The 15,829-nt window shown below is 45.2% G+C and overlaps 1 pseudogene; it reads right to left on the bottom strand.

The window, feature by feature from the left end:
* The window catches only part of LOC101648060, a 9,256-nt pseudogene extending 6,192 nt beyond the window's left edge, over positions 1-3,064 (bottom strand).
* Positions 3,065-15,829: the final 12,765 nt, after the last annotated feature.

Below are 15,829 nucleotides of genomic sequence, written 5' to 3'. Positions count from 1 at the left end.
AAGTTTATGGAAAAATGGAATGAAAAATAATGGAATGTGGAAGCCCTTTCCTCCAGATAGGCCCAGGGCATGATGGCATTAGAGAGAAGGAGGTGGCAAGGCCCGCTTCCCAAACTATCAGCAGGTGTTACTTCTGAGGGAGCTGGTGGAGGTGGGGGGCTTCCTTCTTTGACTTATGTGATGTCAAGAATGGAGACCTGGGGATGCAAACGGAACAGCTCCTGGCTGCTCACGAGAGAGGCTGGCAGTTCAAACCCATCCAGCAGCTTTGAGAGAGAAAGACCTGATCACCTGCCTCTGAAAAACAAGCCCCAGACAAGGACGCCTTCTGGGGCCGTTCTAACATGCCACCCAGGCTGCCAAAGGCAGCCACCATCCAACAGGAGCCACGCGTTCAGAAAGGCTTTCTGAAAAGCACGTGAAGGGGAGGGAGCGTCGGATTCCAGTTCAGACAGGCCCTGGTTGATTCCAGACAAAACCTGTAGAAACATCGCTCTTTGATGTAAATGGCTGCAGACAAGTTCTCTCAGTAATACACCTGCTTGAGTCTCACGAGGGTGCCTTAAACAACAAAAATTGCTCAAGGTCCAATCTAAACAGTGGCTTGAAAGGGAATTTGCCAGGCCACTTAAATTCAGGGCAGAGAGGGCAATTCAGAAGGTTGCGGTGACTGTGTAAGGGGACTCCTGAGGGGTAATCCTGATAGAATTTCTCGAAGGACACAGGCCAACTTTGGAGGGCTTGTTAGGGAGAAGTTGTACGAAAATAGAGAGCTGCCCCGGGCAGGGAAAGGCCCAGGAAAGTTGCGCTAGGACTTTCCCCATCACAGCCATACACCTGCTCACTCTTCAAGGGTAGCAAGGGCTGTGCTCGGAGAATTTAATTGGGAAACCTGATTCCATCCACCCTACAGCCCTGATCTTGCCCCTCCTTCACACTTCTTTTTGTGTGTGCCCCCCGCCCCCCAACTCACAAGAACACAGCAAAGAGCATCTCCTTCCACCCTCCCGGTATCGCCACTGTCACCACTGGTCCTGAAGGGATCATCTGTCCCGGATTCCTTGTGTTTCCAGTTCCTATCTGTACCAGTGTCCATCCTCTGGTCTAGCCTGATTTGCAAGGTAGAACTGGGATCATGATAGTGGGTGGGGAGAAAGCATTTAGGAACTAGAGGAAAGTTGTATGTTTTATCGTTGCTACACTACACCCTGACTGGATTGTCTCCTCCCTGCAACCCTTCTGTAAGGGGTTGTCCAGTTGCCTACAGATGGGTCTTGGTCCCCAATCTGTACTTCCCCTCATTCACAATGATATGATTTTTTGTTTTTTGATGCCTGGTACCTGATACCTTCGACAACTCATGATCAAACAGACTGGTGTGCTTCTTCCGTGTGGCTTCTCAGCTAGATGGCCACTTGTTTACCTTCAAGCCTTTAAGACCCCAGACACTCTATCTTTTGATAGCCGGGCACCACCAGCTTTCTTCACCACATTTGCTTATGCACACGAAATTCATTTTCATTTAACCATTATTATCCGTTTTCTGATAGTAGCTGCCATGCCTTCAGTGTTGGTGGGAGTTTTTATAACCGCTGATCTGGTCAAATGTACTGACGATTGAGTTACAGTTGTGGCAATTGGCATTTGTGAACCTATGTCAATAACTTTTTTGAGAATTAAGTCATTATTAAAGGAAAAGGAGAAAAAAATAAAGGCTATTATTCAGTGATCTATAATGCAATTCAATGTAGAAAGATTTTACAAAATGATTTTTTGTGTCGGTATTCATATAATCTAAGAAATATTACAATTCATCAATCTATAGTTATCGCATGTTATTCCATGATTAAATTTGATAATAAATATTGCTGGGCTTCTGTGTGGCCCAGGATGGAGGGAGTCCATGGGGAGAGTGGGCGACACCAACGCGAACGAGGTCGCCGAGAGAGCGGACGTGACTTGTCCAGCCTCAGCACTAGTTATCGGGTCCCTCTCTGTCCCCACAGACCAGCAAGGGGGTGTTCCACCGAGGTGGGGGTGGCTGTCGGAGATGGAGGCAGTGTGCCCAACAGTGCCGGGAGGATCCAAGCCTCAACCACAGCCATCGGCGCAGGAAGCCCCTGGCGCTGTCAAGGACCAGTAGGCGCCATGGCCTCATCAGGGCAGCTACTGAAGTTCATTAGGGTCAGGAAGCAGGATGAGACCTGAGTGCCCTCCCTGATCAGTGGATGCCGACCTGCAGAAAGAGCAGGTTTGAAAACCTGCCGGATGTCGGGTAGTTGTAGCTGATCACGAACTAAGGATCAAGACGTGACAAGCGACCCGGCTTCCAAATCCCATTCACGAAACTCACTATATCAAGTCGATTCCGACTCCTAGCGACTCTTTGGGGCAGCGTAGAACTGTCCCCCTGGGTTTCCAAGACTGTACATCTTTACCGAAATAGAAAGCCTCGTCTTTCTCCCAAGGAGCGGCTGGTAGTTTTGAACTGCTGGCCACGTGTTTAGCAGCTTTACCTGAAACCCGCTAAGCCCGTCGGGAGAAAAGGCAACTGCGCAAGCGCGCTGTTGAGAACGCCCGCCAGCTCCCCGCCGGTCATTGCTACTTAGGAAGCAGCCAATCAGCGACTCGGGCAGTGACCAATGGGAAGCGCGGAATCCCAGGCGGGGCTTATTTGAACGCGCGGCGCCGGACGGAGGTTGGCGTGGGTGGGGGAGGTGGCGGGACCCTTTCCCTGAGTTGAGGGGCTCCCTGCCTGCCGCCAGGAGGTGACACCAGCGACAGGGAACCCACGAAAGGTAAGCCCTGGGCCAGCGGGCTCTAGCACGGAGGTCTGGGGCGCGCGGACCCGGCTGCTCCCGGGCCCGCGGCCGAGCCCGGCCTCCTTTGTGCGGGCCGTGACCGCGGAGCCCAGAGACCGAGCTCCCGGGCCCGGGAGGCAGGTCCGGACGGCCGTCTCTGGAGCAGGCGGGGAGCGGTGCAGAGCTCTGAGCGCTTCCTTGTGCTTCTGCACGGGGTGGGGGGCGTCGGGACCTCTCGGCTTCTCGGTAGAGGACCTGGGCATCTCGCGCCCATCTTCGTTTCTGGGAACGGGAGCTGTCCTGCTGCCCCTGTGTGAGGAAGCACGGGGTCTGCCTGCACACTGGAGGTCCCAGAGCAGGAGACCCCCCTGCACAACTGTATGGCGTGGTTAGGCCCCTACCCCACATCTGCACTGGCGTACAGCTCAGAGCTGCCGGTGCAGCGTCCTCTACTTGGGACAGGGCGCTTGGCGAACGTTGGGTTGAATGTAGAGAGGACGGAATCTGTGTGACCCCAAAGCAGACCTTCTGTCACTGCTCCGAGGTGCTCTCTTAGCTGGGGCCCTTTGGCTGTGGTCTATGCCACCGGATTTTTATTGAGGGGGCTTTATTGAAGCCATTGGTTCTCATGGCATTGTGAGGAAAGGCATTTTGTCCCGCTGAGCACTTATCAGGCGTGAGTTAACTCATTGAATCTTCACAACAAACCCAATGGGGTAGATACTTAATGTTATTATTACAACGGCCATGCTGGAAAAACATAGCTCAGAGAAATGTGCACAAGAATCTCGGAAAGAGCTTCTTTTCTTTATTGTTAAAGGGCTTTCTGCAGTCTCATCCCACTCCTAGTTCCTCCTCCATCCCCCATATCCTACGTGTTAGCAACTGCCAACATATGCAGACCCTTCTGCTTGTTTTATTATTTCCTTCCCCTACGCCCAGCTCCTGAGAGCTACTTTAAGATAACTCAATTTGTCCATCTTAATGTCATCCAGCCCAGCCCCATTTGTTCCTTAAATATATATATATATATATATATATATTTTAAATATATATATATTAAAAGCAAAAATGAGCAAAAGAGCATTTTAGTATATTAATAGAGGGTTAGTTTAGCTAAAAGCAGTGTCTTTGTAAAGACTAATAAAAAGTCAAACCTTTTTGAAATGAAGAGAAGAAACACAAACATTGTATTAGGAAGGAAAATTGATATATGATTTCAGTTACAGGCAGGAAGATAGAATGAAAAAAGGGTACCCTTTTTGCTCGTGCCTTTAGACACATTTTCAGGAAAGCACAACTTACCGAAAATCACTCGAGAGGTTGTGGAAATTTAGAATAGGACCACTGAGGAAATTCAGTGAATTGATAACCTACCCTCACACCAATCACAAAATTTCACCCAACCCCACCAGAAATTTACAGGTAATTAAAAGAGGCAATTCCAATCTTATGCCAACCTATTTTATGATACGAAAGCCAGACACCTCTCACACCTCACCCCACTCCCAAAGAATTACAGGTCAGTTTATTTTGTGCATGTAGCTGCAGATTTCCTGAGTAAAGTATTAGCAATCAGAAGTCAAGCTATCTGTGTGTGCGTGTGCTTCAAAAAGTTCATGGACAAAGAACATTACTGTTCCAATTTTTCCATGAATTTTTTAAAACCTCCTTGAATATATATTGTGACCAATTGGGGCAGATCCTATAAACAGGAAGATGGCTTAACGTTAGAAAATTTATTAATTTACATATTCATAGATTAAGGAGAGAATATAATCCAGTAGATACAGAAATAGCATGTGATAAAATGTAGTCTTTGTTCATGATTTTTTTCTAATACATAAGCTAGACATAGATGTAAATTTCCATAAATTGACAAAGGGAGCCTATAAAAACAATAACAAGCATCACATTTAATGCTGAAATGCTGAGAGTATTCCTTCTAAACTCAAGAAAAAAACAAGCTGGCTCACAATGTCTGCTTCCATTTACTATGTTGTGGGAGATCCTAGCCGTAATAATAAAAACCCATTGAGTCGATTCCAGCTCAGTGACCCTTGAGGACAGTGCAGAACATCCCCAGAGGGTTTTCGAAGCCATACTCTTCACGGAAGCAGACTATCGTATCTTCCTTTCTCGGGGGGAGTCGCTGGGGGGGCTCAAGTCTCTGACCTTTTCATTCTTAGTGGAGTGCCTATAACCACAGTGCCACCTGGGATCCTGCCGGAACCACGGGACAAGCAACATAAATGATACGAGACACAAAACTATCAGGAGTTGCCGTATGATTGTTTACTTAACAAACCATGATTATTTCCTTAAACAAACATACCTATAAATAATTAGCCAACTAAATTATTAGCATTAAGAGCATTCAATAGAGCTGCTTGGTATGAGATCAACATGTAAAATTCATTTGCATGACTGGGATCTCCTAAGAAAAGTAAAGCACTTATGGTATGCATACCTATAGGGTCGCTAGGAGTTGGGATCCACTTGAGAAGCAGGGTTTTTCAGTCTGGTTGTTGTTTGTTTCAGTGCATTGGAAGAGAACCTACCGGCTAGGGAGAAAATATCTGGCATATTTGACAACCAACTGCTTTCTAAAATTTATAAAACACTTTAACATAACCCATCAACAACTAAAAAGACAAGCAGTCCAATTTATAAATGGACAGAGGACATGATCAGACACTTGAAGGAAGGCATTCAGGCAGCCAACAAAGACACGAAGGGATGCTTGCAACCCTTAGCCAATTGGGAGATGCAAGTCCAAACAACGAGAGCTCTCAGCCCAGCAATAATAGCAATGATCAAAAAACACTGACAAGAAAAGAAGCGAGGCTGGCAAGGGCAGGGGAAGATCGGAACTCCAACACTGCTGGCGGAATTCCGATGGGGCTGCGACATCTTACAACACGGGTGAGCGGGGATGACATGCGGCGTGAGCTAAGTCAACTCCAAACGGACAAATGAGACCACTGATAAACAAAAAGTCAAGGAAAGGTTTACATGCAGAAAGAAACAGTCGGCGGTTTCCAGGAATGAGGGGAGACGAGCGGGCAGATCATTAAGAGTAGTCATGTCACAAGAAAGGGGAGCTCGGCCCAGCATGACCGATGATGCAAAGGGAGACCCTGGGAGATAGGCAAGTGAAAACTGCAACAACGGTAGGTTGTACTACCTATACAATCCTGCAACGACGGTGAACACAAACCATAATTTCCAAGTAGATACATAGGTTAGTATCTAAGTTGAATAGGTGTAGGGTGGCATATGGGAGTGCGCCACAATTGTATATAGTTTTTGCCAGAAGATATTTCTCCATGCATATTTATGTAGGCTGCAAACATATTCAGGCTCTGGTAGAGCATACAGAGGGTGAAGTCATGTCAACTTGGCCATAACCAAGCACTCTGAAGAACTGAGTCACTGGGTTTGAAGACTCAGGAGCATAGTCTTGGGACATCTTGACCAACTGGTAAAACATAGCCCCCAAAGACAATCTCTCTTGCCTCGTTGAATAGGGAGTAGGGTCTTAGAAGCTTGTGAACAGCCATCTAAACTGCGACTATTGGTTTCTCCCTGCCCAAAGCAAGGAAGAATAAAGAAAATCAAAAGCCATTAGCCTAAAGGACTAAAACGCATTCTGTACCCACCTGAGACCAAAATAAACAGATGGTTCCTAGCCACCACGTCCACCACTCTGATCAGGATCACAATGGAAGGTCTTGGGCGGAATGGGAGAAAATTGTAGCTCTGAAGTAACTGTCACAGAAAAGACCAGACTTACTAGTCTGGGTAGAGACTAACCTAGGGGTCCTCAAACTTTTTAAACAGAGGGCCAGTTCACTGTCCCTCAGACCATTGGAGGGCTGGACTGTAGGTTACAAAACTATGAACAAATTCCTATGCACACTGCACATATCTTATTTTGAAGTAAAAAAACCAAACGGAGCAAAAACACCCAGTGGGCTAGATAAATGTCCTCGGCGGGCCGTAGTTTGAGGACGCCTGGACTAATGGAACCCGCGAGACTATGGCCCTTGGGCACTTTTCAGTTTTGGACTGAACCTACTCCCGGATATGACCTTTCAGCCAATCAATAAACAGGCCCAGAAAGTGAGCATTAACACTCATGATTATTTACAGTCATGAGTAAGGTGACCAGATTTAAAGCGGGACACCATTGACTGGTGGTGGTGGGGTTCTTGATTAAAAATTTGGTCTATATGGACCAACTAGACCGTTCCCTAGCTTGTGCATTCTTTCCAAAAATTGGGACTCTTTTAAAACTCCAATAATCGGGACGTCTGGTCACCTTACTTATGAGGGGCAAACTGCAGAACTCTCAGCCACGTGAAACCAAAAGGCAGCTTTTGCCTGAAAACAAAGGTGAGAAAGCAGGAAGGGGCAGCACAGGTGGGTGAAAGGAAGCTGGGAACCCAGAGAAGAAGTGAGAAGAGGATTGTTACCTCAATGGGTTTGCAACTAATGCCATAAAACAAAATGCGTATGGATTTTTGAATGGGAAATTAATTTACTCTGTCGACTTTCACCCAAACCACAATAAAAGGCGCACACACACCCCTAATCAGTTGTTATTTTTACACATCAGCAACAGTGAGTTGCTGTCGAGTCCGCCCCGACTCGCGAGGGCCCCATGTACCACAGAACCAAGCATTGTCCTGTGCTGCATCCAGTCACCCACCGTGTTCACATTCACTGCTATGCTGAGTCCACTGCTGGAATGCGTGTATTTTGAGTTCCTTTCAACCCAGGGGACTCGTCGTCCAGCACTGCCCAGGACAGTAGTCTGTTGGGATCACTTGGGTTTTCACTGGCCAGATTAGGCCTTTCTTCCTAGTCTGTCTCAGTCTGGAAGCTTTGCTGAAACTGATCCTCCATGGGTGACCCTGTTGGTACTGGACTTCCTGCCTAACTCCACAGAGAGAATGCTGTCAGGGGACTCTGGTCCTAAGGTGGTCCTGTGATGTTGCTCCTCTGTAGATCCTAGGAAGACCCCACTTCAGGGCGGAATAAAAACCAGACCCCCTGCTCTGGAGTCGATGCTGTCTCATAGTGACCCTGTAGTTCAGAATAAAACTGCCCCTGTGAGCTGCGGAGACTAACGTTTAAAAAATCATTTTATTGGGGGTTCTTACAGCTCTTATAACACTCCATACATCAAACATTTGTTCCAACGTTACCATGATAATTTTCTAAACATTTACTTTCGATTTGAGCCCTGAGACTGACTCTATGAGAGTAGAAAGCCCTGTCTTTCTCCTGAGGAGCAGCGGATAGTTTTGAACTGCTGACCTTGCAGGTAGCAGCTGGATGAGTAACCATGATGCCACCAGGGCTCCTTCGGGCAGAATAACCTCGTGATAAAGGGCAGTGCCTCTGGGCATAGGTGGGCCAAGGTCAAGTTCTACCCTGGCTGTCTCCTTCTGTGTGACATTTATCTTGGTTTCCTTGTGAAGTAGGGATGTAACAATTGTATCAGTGTCACCCATCCCTTTCTTGTGAAAATGAAATGATATCACTTGTTAAATACTTAGCACAGAGCCTGACCCATAGTAAGCGTACCTGTCAGCTGAATAATAATAATGATTATTTATTATTAGACTTTTGTGCTTAGCGTCTGCTCCCCCGTTGGTGTTAGTCATTCAGATGATGTCTACTGCGTGCTAGACGTCATGATGCCCAGGAACCTGGGACCCACTAACTGGGACAGAAGAGGGCCCTGCTCTCATGGAGTTTACGGACAAACGTCACTAGTGAGGGAAGGTTTGGAGGAACAGTGAAGGGGGCTCTGGAGGTGACTGTAGATACAGAACACTATCCTGAAGTTAAGGTTCTTCCCGCCTCCCCCAGCTCCCAACGTCTACCCCCGTGGTTCTTAACCTTCCTAATGCTGCGACCCTTTCATACAAGTCCTCATGTTGTGGTGACCCCCCCCCACCATAAAGTTATTTTCGTTGCTACTTCAGAACTGTCATTTTGCTACTGTTATATGAATCGGGCAACCTTGTGAAAGGGTCGTTCAACCCTCAAAGGGGTTGCGACTCACAGGTTGAGAACCGCTGGGCTACAGGGAGAATCCCTCAAATTCTCCAGAAGCGTCTAAGGAGCTGGGGCTGCCTTGACCTGCCCCTTCTGGGCTGGGCAAAGGAGGCCACCTGAAAACAACCGAGTTTGGCTTCCCTGTCTCAGCTCGGCCCTAGCACTGGCCTCTGGGTTTTAATGAGCTGCCTGCGTTAGGAAGAGCACGTGACTGCAGCTGGCTCAGAACCCCGAAGATCTTATTAAAGAATCATCTCCCTTGTACTTTGGGCAGAAATGCTCTTCCCAACGGAGGATCAAAGCAAACGTGACAAACGTTCTCTCATTAATCTCCCCGTGCCCCTGGGGCGGCAGCGGATCGCTCACTGTTCTCTGGCTCCAAGAGCAGAGCTGACATGACGTGGATGTGGTGTGGCTCCCGGGAAGACCCCCAGCCGTCAGACTCAGAGCAGAGACCGGGACCCGGGCGTCCTGGCTGCACAGATGTCACCTCCCTCCCTGCCCCCGCCCCTCCCACTGTCTCAGGAAGAAGGAAAACATCTCATTAGGCAAACAGCCTCGTCTGGCCTTGGGCGGCAGGAGGAGGGAATGGTAAAGGTTATGTGCACTCGTTGCCACTGCCCTTTTTAATTTCCTGCTTAGAATGGGAGGCTGCTCCGGAGCTCCTAGCGGGGAGCCGGACTGTCTTCCCTCCCCCCGCCCCCATGGGGAGCTGGGAACTGGAAAAGCCCCTGGAGTCCATCTCTATGGACGTGTTCAAAGCTATGTGAATGGTTATGATCGTCATGCAAGTGCACGGATGGTGACGAGGTCATGAGGTCATCGTAGCAGGCTCTGCAGTCAGGCGGTGCTGGAGCCGCTAGCTTAGGGACCTCAGGCCAGTGGCGAGATGAGTTTAACAAGAGCATCTCCTGACTATGGCACCGCAAAGGGGATACGGGAAACCTGCGAAAGCCAACACCTGCCCAAGTTGGCAACCTGCCAATGTTTTCTGCTAATAGAGGGGTCAGAGGTGGACACCCCTTGAGGCCTGACAAACAAGACAGACTCGTGGGGGTCTGGCTGTCAGAGGAGGGGCTTGGACCGGTCCCTGAGATACTGAGAGAGTGAACATTTGGTAGCGATGTTCATTTGTATGGCAGTCGGCTTGCCGGGACAGGAAGAGACTGAGACCCATGGGAAAGGGCTACTGCTGGTAGATATCTGTCCTGGGTTTTGTTTGGGGGAACAAGCCAAGAAGTTTGGAGGCGAGCAGACGGACACTTTGTCTGCTTAATTCTGCCTCGTTCCCCAAGGAAAGCATGTGCTTGCTAGAGTATTAGTAGAAACCCCATTTTTCCTGGTTGAATGACCTTGGTCATTGTCTGTACTGGGAAAGCATTCCTCTGTTCCCTTCCTCAGGAACGTCTCTGTTCCCTATACCTGTGTGCAGGTCCCTAGATTTGGGCGGAGCTTTGCCAGGGTGGCTGTGACTTCAGCATTTCAAAAGTCCATCCTTACCCTTGGGAAGCTAGCCCAGAGGAGAATTTGAAAAACCCTGGGGAGAGCTCTCAGCGTAAATGGGCAACATTAGGAAATTTCTTCATGTCTGCCTCTGCCCTCTACATGGATAGATTAAAGGAAAAATACTCCTTTATCTCAGTAAACGCCAAAAAAAGTGAGACACACCAGCCAGGCCGGCATTCTTAGTGGTGACGATGGGGTGGGATTCGATATAGTAACTCAACTCACTGCCATCAAGGCCATCCCAACGCAGAGCGAGCCTGTAGCACAGGGTGGAACTCAAGCTGCTCCTGTGGGCTTCCCAGACGGTAACTCTCCATGGGAGTAAAAAGCCTCACCTTTCTCCCGAGGAGCGCCTGCTGGTTTGGAACTGCTCACCTTGCTGTTAGCAGCGCAACATATACCACTGTGCCACAGGGCTCCTTGAAGTAAATGTACCAGACCTGAAAATGGGAAGTAGCAGTCATTCTTTGCAAGCTACATAGTATCACTTAATTGAAAAATCTAAGCCAATCAATGAGAAGCTATTAGAACTAGCGAAAGAGTTCAGCAGTGTGGCCAAGATGCCAGGGCAGCATACAGAAATCAGCAGTTTCCCTTTATACTGGCCGAAATGGATGAGAAGATGTCACTGTAAACTGTGTCGGTTCACAAAGACCTGTAAAATCAGGACCATCAAGTTTTACCCATGGGAGAAAAGTGGGAGACGTTTACTGCATATTCTAAGAATGGAAATAGATACAATGTTCCTAGATGGGAAAGTCTGATATTGTAAAGATGCCAGTTCTCCTCAAATTAATTTATAAATTAAAAATAACTCCATTGCAATCTTAGAATGTTTCATACAGTCTTAGAATCTGGTTCTAAGAACCACATATAAGATGCCCAAGAATAGCTAAGAAAAATCACAACACATTAGTATATTATACAAACATGGTGATTAAAGATTCTAATTGAACTATGATCAGAAGGGAAGACATTATGGAATAAAACCTTTATTAAAAATAAATATTTTACTTTCGTGTCAAGAGGCTTTTCTCAACCACAGACCTAGAATTTCCTATCTCGCCATTGTTTTTGACAGTAGCTTTGCTAGCCTGTGTTTGTCTCTCAACTAAAGCTGCTGATCAACTTTCCTTTCCTGTTCAATGGGCAGTCTCAAAACCACTACCTTGTGACTTACGAAACAGATTCTGAGCTTCTTCTCCAGATTCTCAATAAGAGGTCTCATGTTGTTCGAAACCACCAGCCGCTTCCTACTCCCGTAAATAGGTATAGTCTTGAAAACCCACAGAGACAGTGCTACTCTGTCTCATAGGGTCACTGTCAGTTGGACCTGACTCGATGGCAGTGATTTTTGAGCTCCATAACCACTCACTCCATCATCATGGAAACGTGTCTTCATGAAGCAAACATTATTTAAGTCTCTGTGCCTTTCTCAGTCTCCAGAAGTGGGTTCCTCTTTGCAAATTGTTTATTAAATCACAGAGCAGTCAAATATTGTGTTAGTCTTTTGAGTTAATATTTTTTTAACCCTAGTAACTGCATCCATGAGGTTCTAGAAAAATATTAGACACATCAATAGAACAGGATGAAAAGTCCAAGGCAAATTCATGAGAATTTAGTTATGGTAAATACAGTGTTTCAAGTGAATGGAGAAATGCCAGATAATCAATAAATGATCATGAAATGATTGCTGACCATTTGGAAAGAATATATTTAGAAACCACCTCACACCACTGGCAAAAAAAGAGAGGATTATGTGACAATATAAGAAAAGCCCTTCTGTGCCTTTTGGAAGGCGTATCTTCTTAAGTAAGAACAGAAAAGCCATAATGGAACAGACTGACATTTCAAAGTAGAAAATGCCACATGGCGAGGGTAGGATTTTTTTCCAGGAATGCATGGCTGGTTTGATATCAGAAATAATAGCAAATAACTTACCATATCAACAAGTTAAGGGAGGAAAAAACATAAGCACATCAAGAGTTGCTGAAAAACATTAGATAAAATTTGAGACATTCCTAATAGCAACTTTAAGTACAAGAGAAATAGAAGAAATTACTGTGATAAAGACTATCTGTCCAAAAACTAATTTCTAAATAAGGAAGTACTAAAATCCTTACCATTAAATTAGGAATAAGGCAATGATAGCCATTATCATCAGTATTAGTTTTAACATTATTTGGGAAGTTCTAGGGAATGCAATAAGATAAGAAATGCAATGTTTGGTATAAATATAGAAAATAAAAGGTAAAAAATACATATAAAACTTTTTGGACATAATTATATACATAAAATACCCAATAGGCGCCAATAAAAAGAATCAGAATTAATAAGAGCATTCGAGAGGGTGGTGGATGTGATGAGTATATAAAAACCAATCGTGTTTCTCTGTCCTAGCAATTACCAGCTGGAAATGGAAATGAAGGAAGAGGTTCCATTCATAAGAGCAATTAAATCCATAAAATACTTGGGAATTATATTAACGGGACAATTATAGACCCTATCTGAAGATATAGAAAATTATAAAATCTCATTGAGGGGCATAAAAAAATCTGAACAAATAGAAAGACAGTAACCATGGTCTTGCATGAGAAGATTAAATATCATAAAATAAACATATAAATTTAATGTGATTCCACTTAGAATCCCAACCGGGTATTTTCTGGTGGTGATAGAGAGGGGAAAGGGGCAAGGAGGAAATGATCTTTTTTTTTTCTTAAAGTCATATAGAATAATAATGCCTGAAAATAGCTAAGAAAATTATGAAAAAGACTAGTGAAGGGAGTGTTTACTTACTAGCTATAAAGCATAGTATAAAGTAACCTCACGGGAACAGTGTGGTGTTGGCACCCACCAAGCCAAACTCTCTGCCATCCAATCGACTCCGACTCAGAGCGACCCTCTAAAAGGTCCCCGAGGCTTTGTAAATTTTTGCTGGAGAAGACAGCCTCATCTTTGCCCCACAGGGTACTTGTTGGGTTTGAACCTCTGACCTTGCAGTTTGCAGCCTAATACCTACAAGACAGCACCACTATGACTCCTTAGTGTTGGCATGAAAAACAGAGGAGGGGAAAAGAAACTAAGCAAAGGAGCAGAACATTAAAGAAAGCTCAGTAATAGACTTCAGAAAATATGATAATATGAATATGACAAAAGTGGTTTTTGTCAAGCGAGAAAGGATATTTATTAAGTGGTGCTGACACCACTGCCTTTCTGTCTGGGAGAAAATAAACTTACATACCCATCTTACTTCATGTTAAAACAATTCCAGAGAGCTTAACATTTTTATATTTAAAATAAAAAACCCACCAAGTCATAGAAAAAACTCTAAGAAACTGTGGTCCACCTAGGCATTGAAGAGACAGACCTTTTTAACAAAGAAAAATCCTAAAACCCTAAAAGAAAAGATGGACATAATTGCCTCTTTAGGCATATAAACATTGTGTAAGGCAAAGATCTAGGCAAAGCCAACTGACAAATGATAAATTGGGAAAAGATATTTGTGATATAGATGTTAAATAATGTCCAAAGCTCTTAGAAATTTCTCACAAAAGAACAATCAGCCTAGCAAATAAAAGAAAAGAGTAAAATAAAATACGAGGTACAGTTCAGAGAAAAAGAAATGCAAATGCTCGCCCTTGCTAGTACCTAGGGAAATTCAAAAGAAGACAACAATGAACGACCACCAGATTGGCCAGAAACTGCTCTGGCCCCGTGTTTTGGTAAGGATGTAGAGAAACAGGCTGTGAGTCGTGGTGCTAATGAAAGTACACCCATTCAGAAAGAAGAGTAATTTGGCTGTCTCTTCTAAAATGAGAATGTTCCTCCTTTATGACATTGCAGGTCCACTTCTTGGTGATGTCCCTTAGATTGACCAGAGTGCACATGTGCTTTGGACTATGGAAAGAATGCTTCTGCAGCATTGTTGGATATAGGAGGTATTAACAATAACACCTGAAAGCCAGTGGCTACATGAGAACATTTAAATTGCCCTGTATGATCAATGGAACTGGCATTGCTGAAATGGTGTACCCATGATAAACGTTGAAACACCAAATGCTGTGTTCACTGTCGTCTTACAATTTAAATATATTAAATATATATATTTACTTTTTTTTTTCTTTTTTTTTTTTTTTAAGACTAGTCAAGTGCAGCAGTGAGGGGGGGTAGACAAATAGGTCGACCAGTAATTGACTGTAAGCAATCGTTGTGAGATCTCACTACCTTCGGACCAGCCTATATATTTACTTTTTAAAGTATATATATATTTATATACTTTAAAGTATATATATAAATATATATATTTACTTTTTAAAGTAAGATAGGAAATAATAATCACATATAACTTATATAAATATATATTTATATGATAATCATATGATAATCATATATTATATATGATAATCATATATAACTGATATAAATATATATATTTACTTTTTAAAGTAAGATAGGAAATAATAATCATATATAACTGATCAAGGATTCACGAGGGTGAAAGGGTGCAGGAGCGAGGGGGAAAAACGCGGAGCTGATACCAAGGGCTCAAACAGAAAGAAAATGTTTTGGAAATGCGAATGGCAACCTATGTACAAATATGCTTGATACAATTGATGTATGGAATGTTATGAGAGCCCCCAGTAAAATGATTTTTTAAACGTTAGTCTCCGCAGCTCACAGGGGCAGTTTTACTCTGAACTACAGGGTCACTATGAGACAGCATCGACTCCGGAGCAGGGGTCTGGTTTTTATCCCGCCCTGAAGTGGGGTGCCGTGCTGTCACTGTTTCAGTGACCACTGGGGTCACTGTGGTGGTCAGTGGTCAGCAGAACTAGTAGGACTAGAGGGCAAGGCAGCGGATGACAACTAGCCAATGAAAGCCCTAGGAACACTGACTGCAACAGAGTAAGTGCTGGAGATGAGCCCCAGGTTGGGGAGCACTCAGAGCAGCCAGTGGCCATAGCAACAGGCCACGGCATGCCAGCGATGTGAAGATGGCCCAGGGCCGGGCGGTGACTCAGGCTGTCACGCGAGGTCCACCCTGAGCCGACTGGGGGGCAGCTAACAACAGCAAAGTGTATGGAGGGAGGCCTGGGAAGAGAGTCGCGAGACTACCAAGAGCAACAGCTTCCGGGGATGGTGGGCAATTAGGGAGATTCTCACTTCATGTTTACGGTTTGTAATTTTTACAGCAAGAATGTACGAACAAGAGTACAATTCAAAATAAAAATGGGAAAAATCAATTACACTTCGGAGTCAGGATCACTTAAGTTTCGGATAAACCGGGAGGGATATCATGAAGGACAAGAGGCTGTACTGTCCTATCCAGTTGCTGTCGGGAACCCGAGAGAAGCGCGTCTGCTGTTGCTTGGCAGAGCTCACGTGGCTTGGGGGCTGCTCTCCTCACCTTTACCTGCAAAGCCGGAGCCGTCTGCCCAAGGGCTGTG

Source organism: Echinops telfairi, unplaced genomic scaffold, assembly GCF_000313985.2.
Source record: "Echinops telfairi isolate 266 unplaced genomic scaffold, ASM31398v2 ScPeMD7_7458;HRSCAF=8496, whole genome shotgun sequence".
Lineage (NCBI taxonomy): Eukaryota > Metazoa > Chordata > Mammalia > Afrosoricida > Tenrecidae > Echinops > Echinops telfairi.
This window is presented reverse-complemented; position numbering and strand designations above follow the sequence as displayed.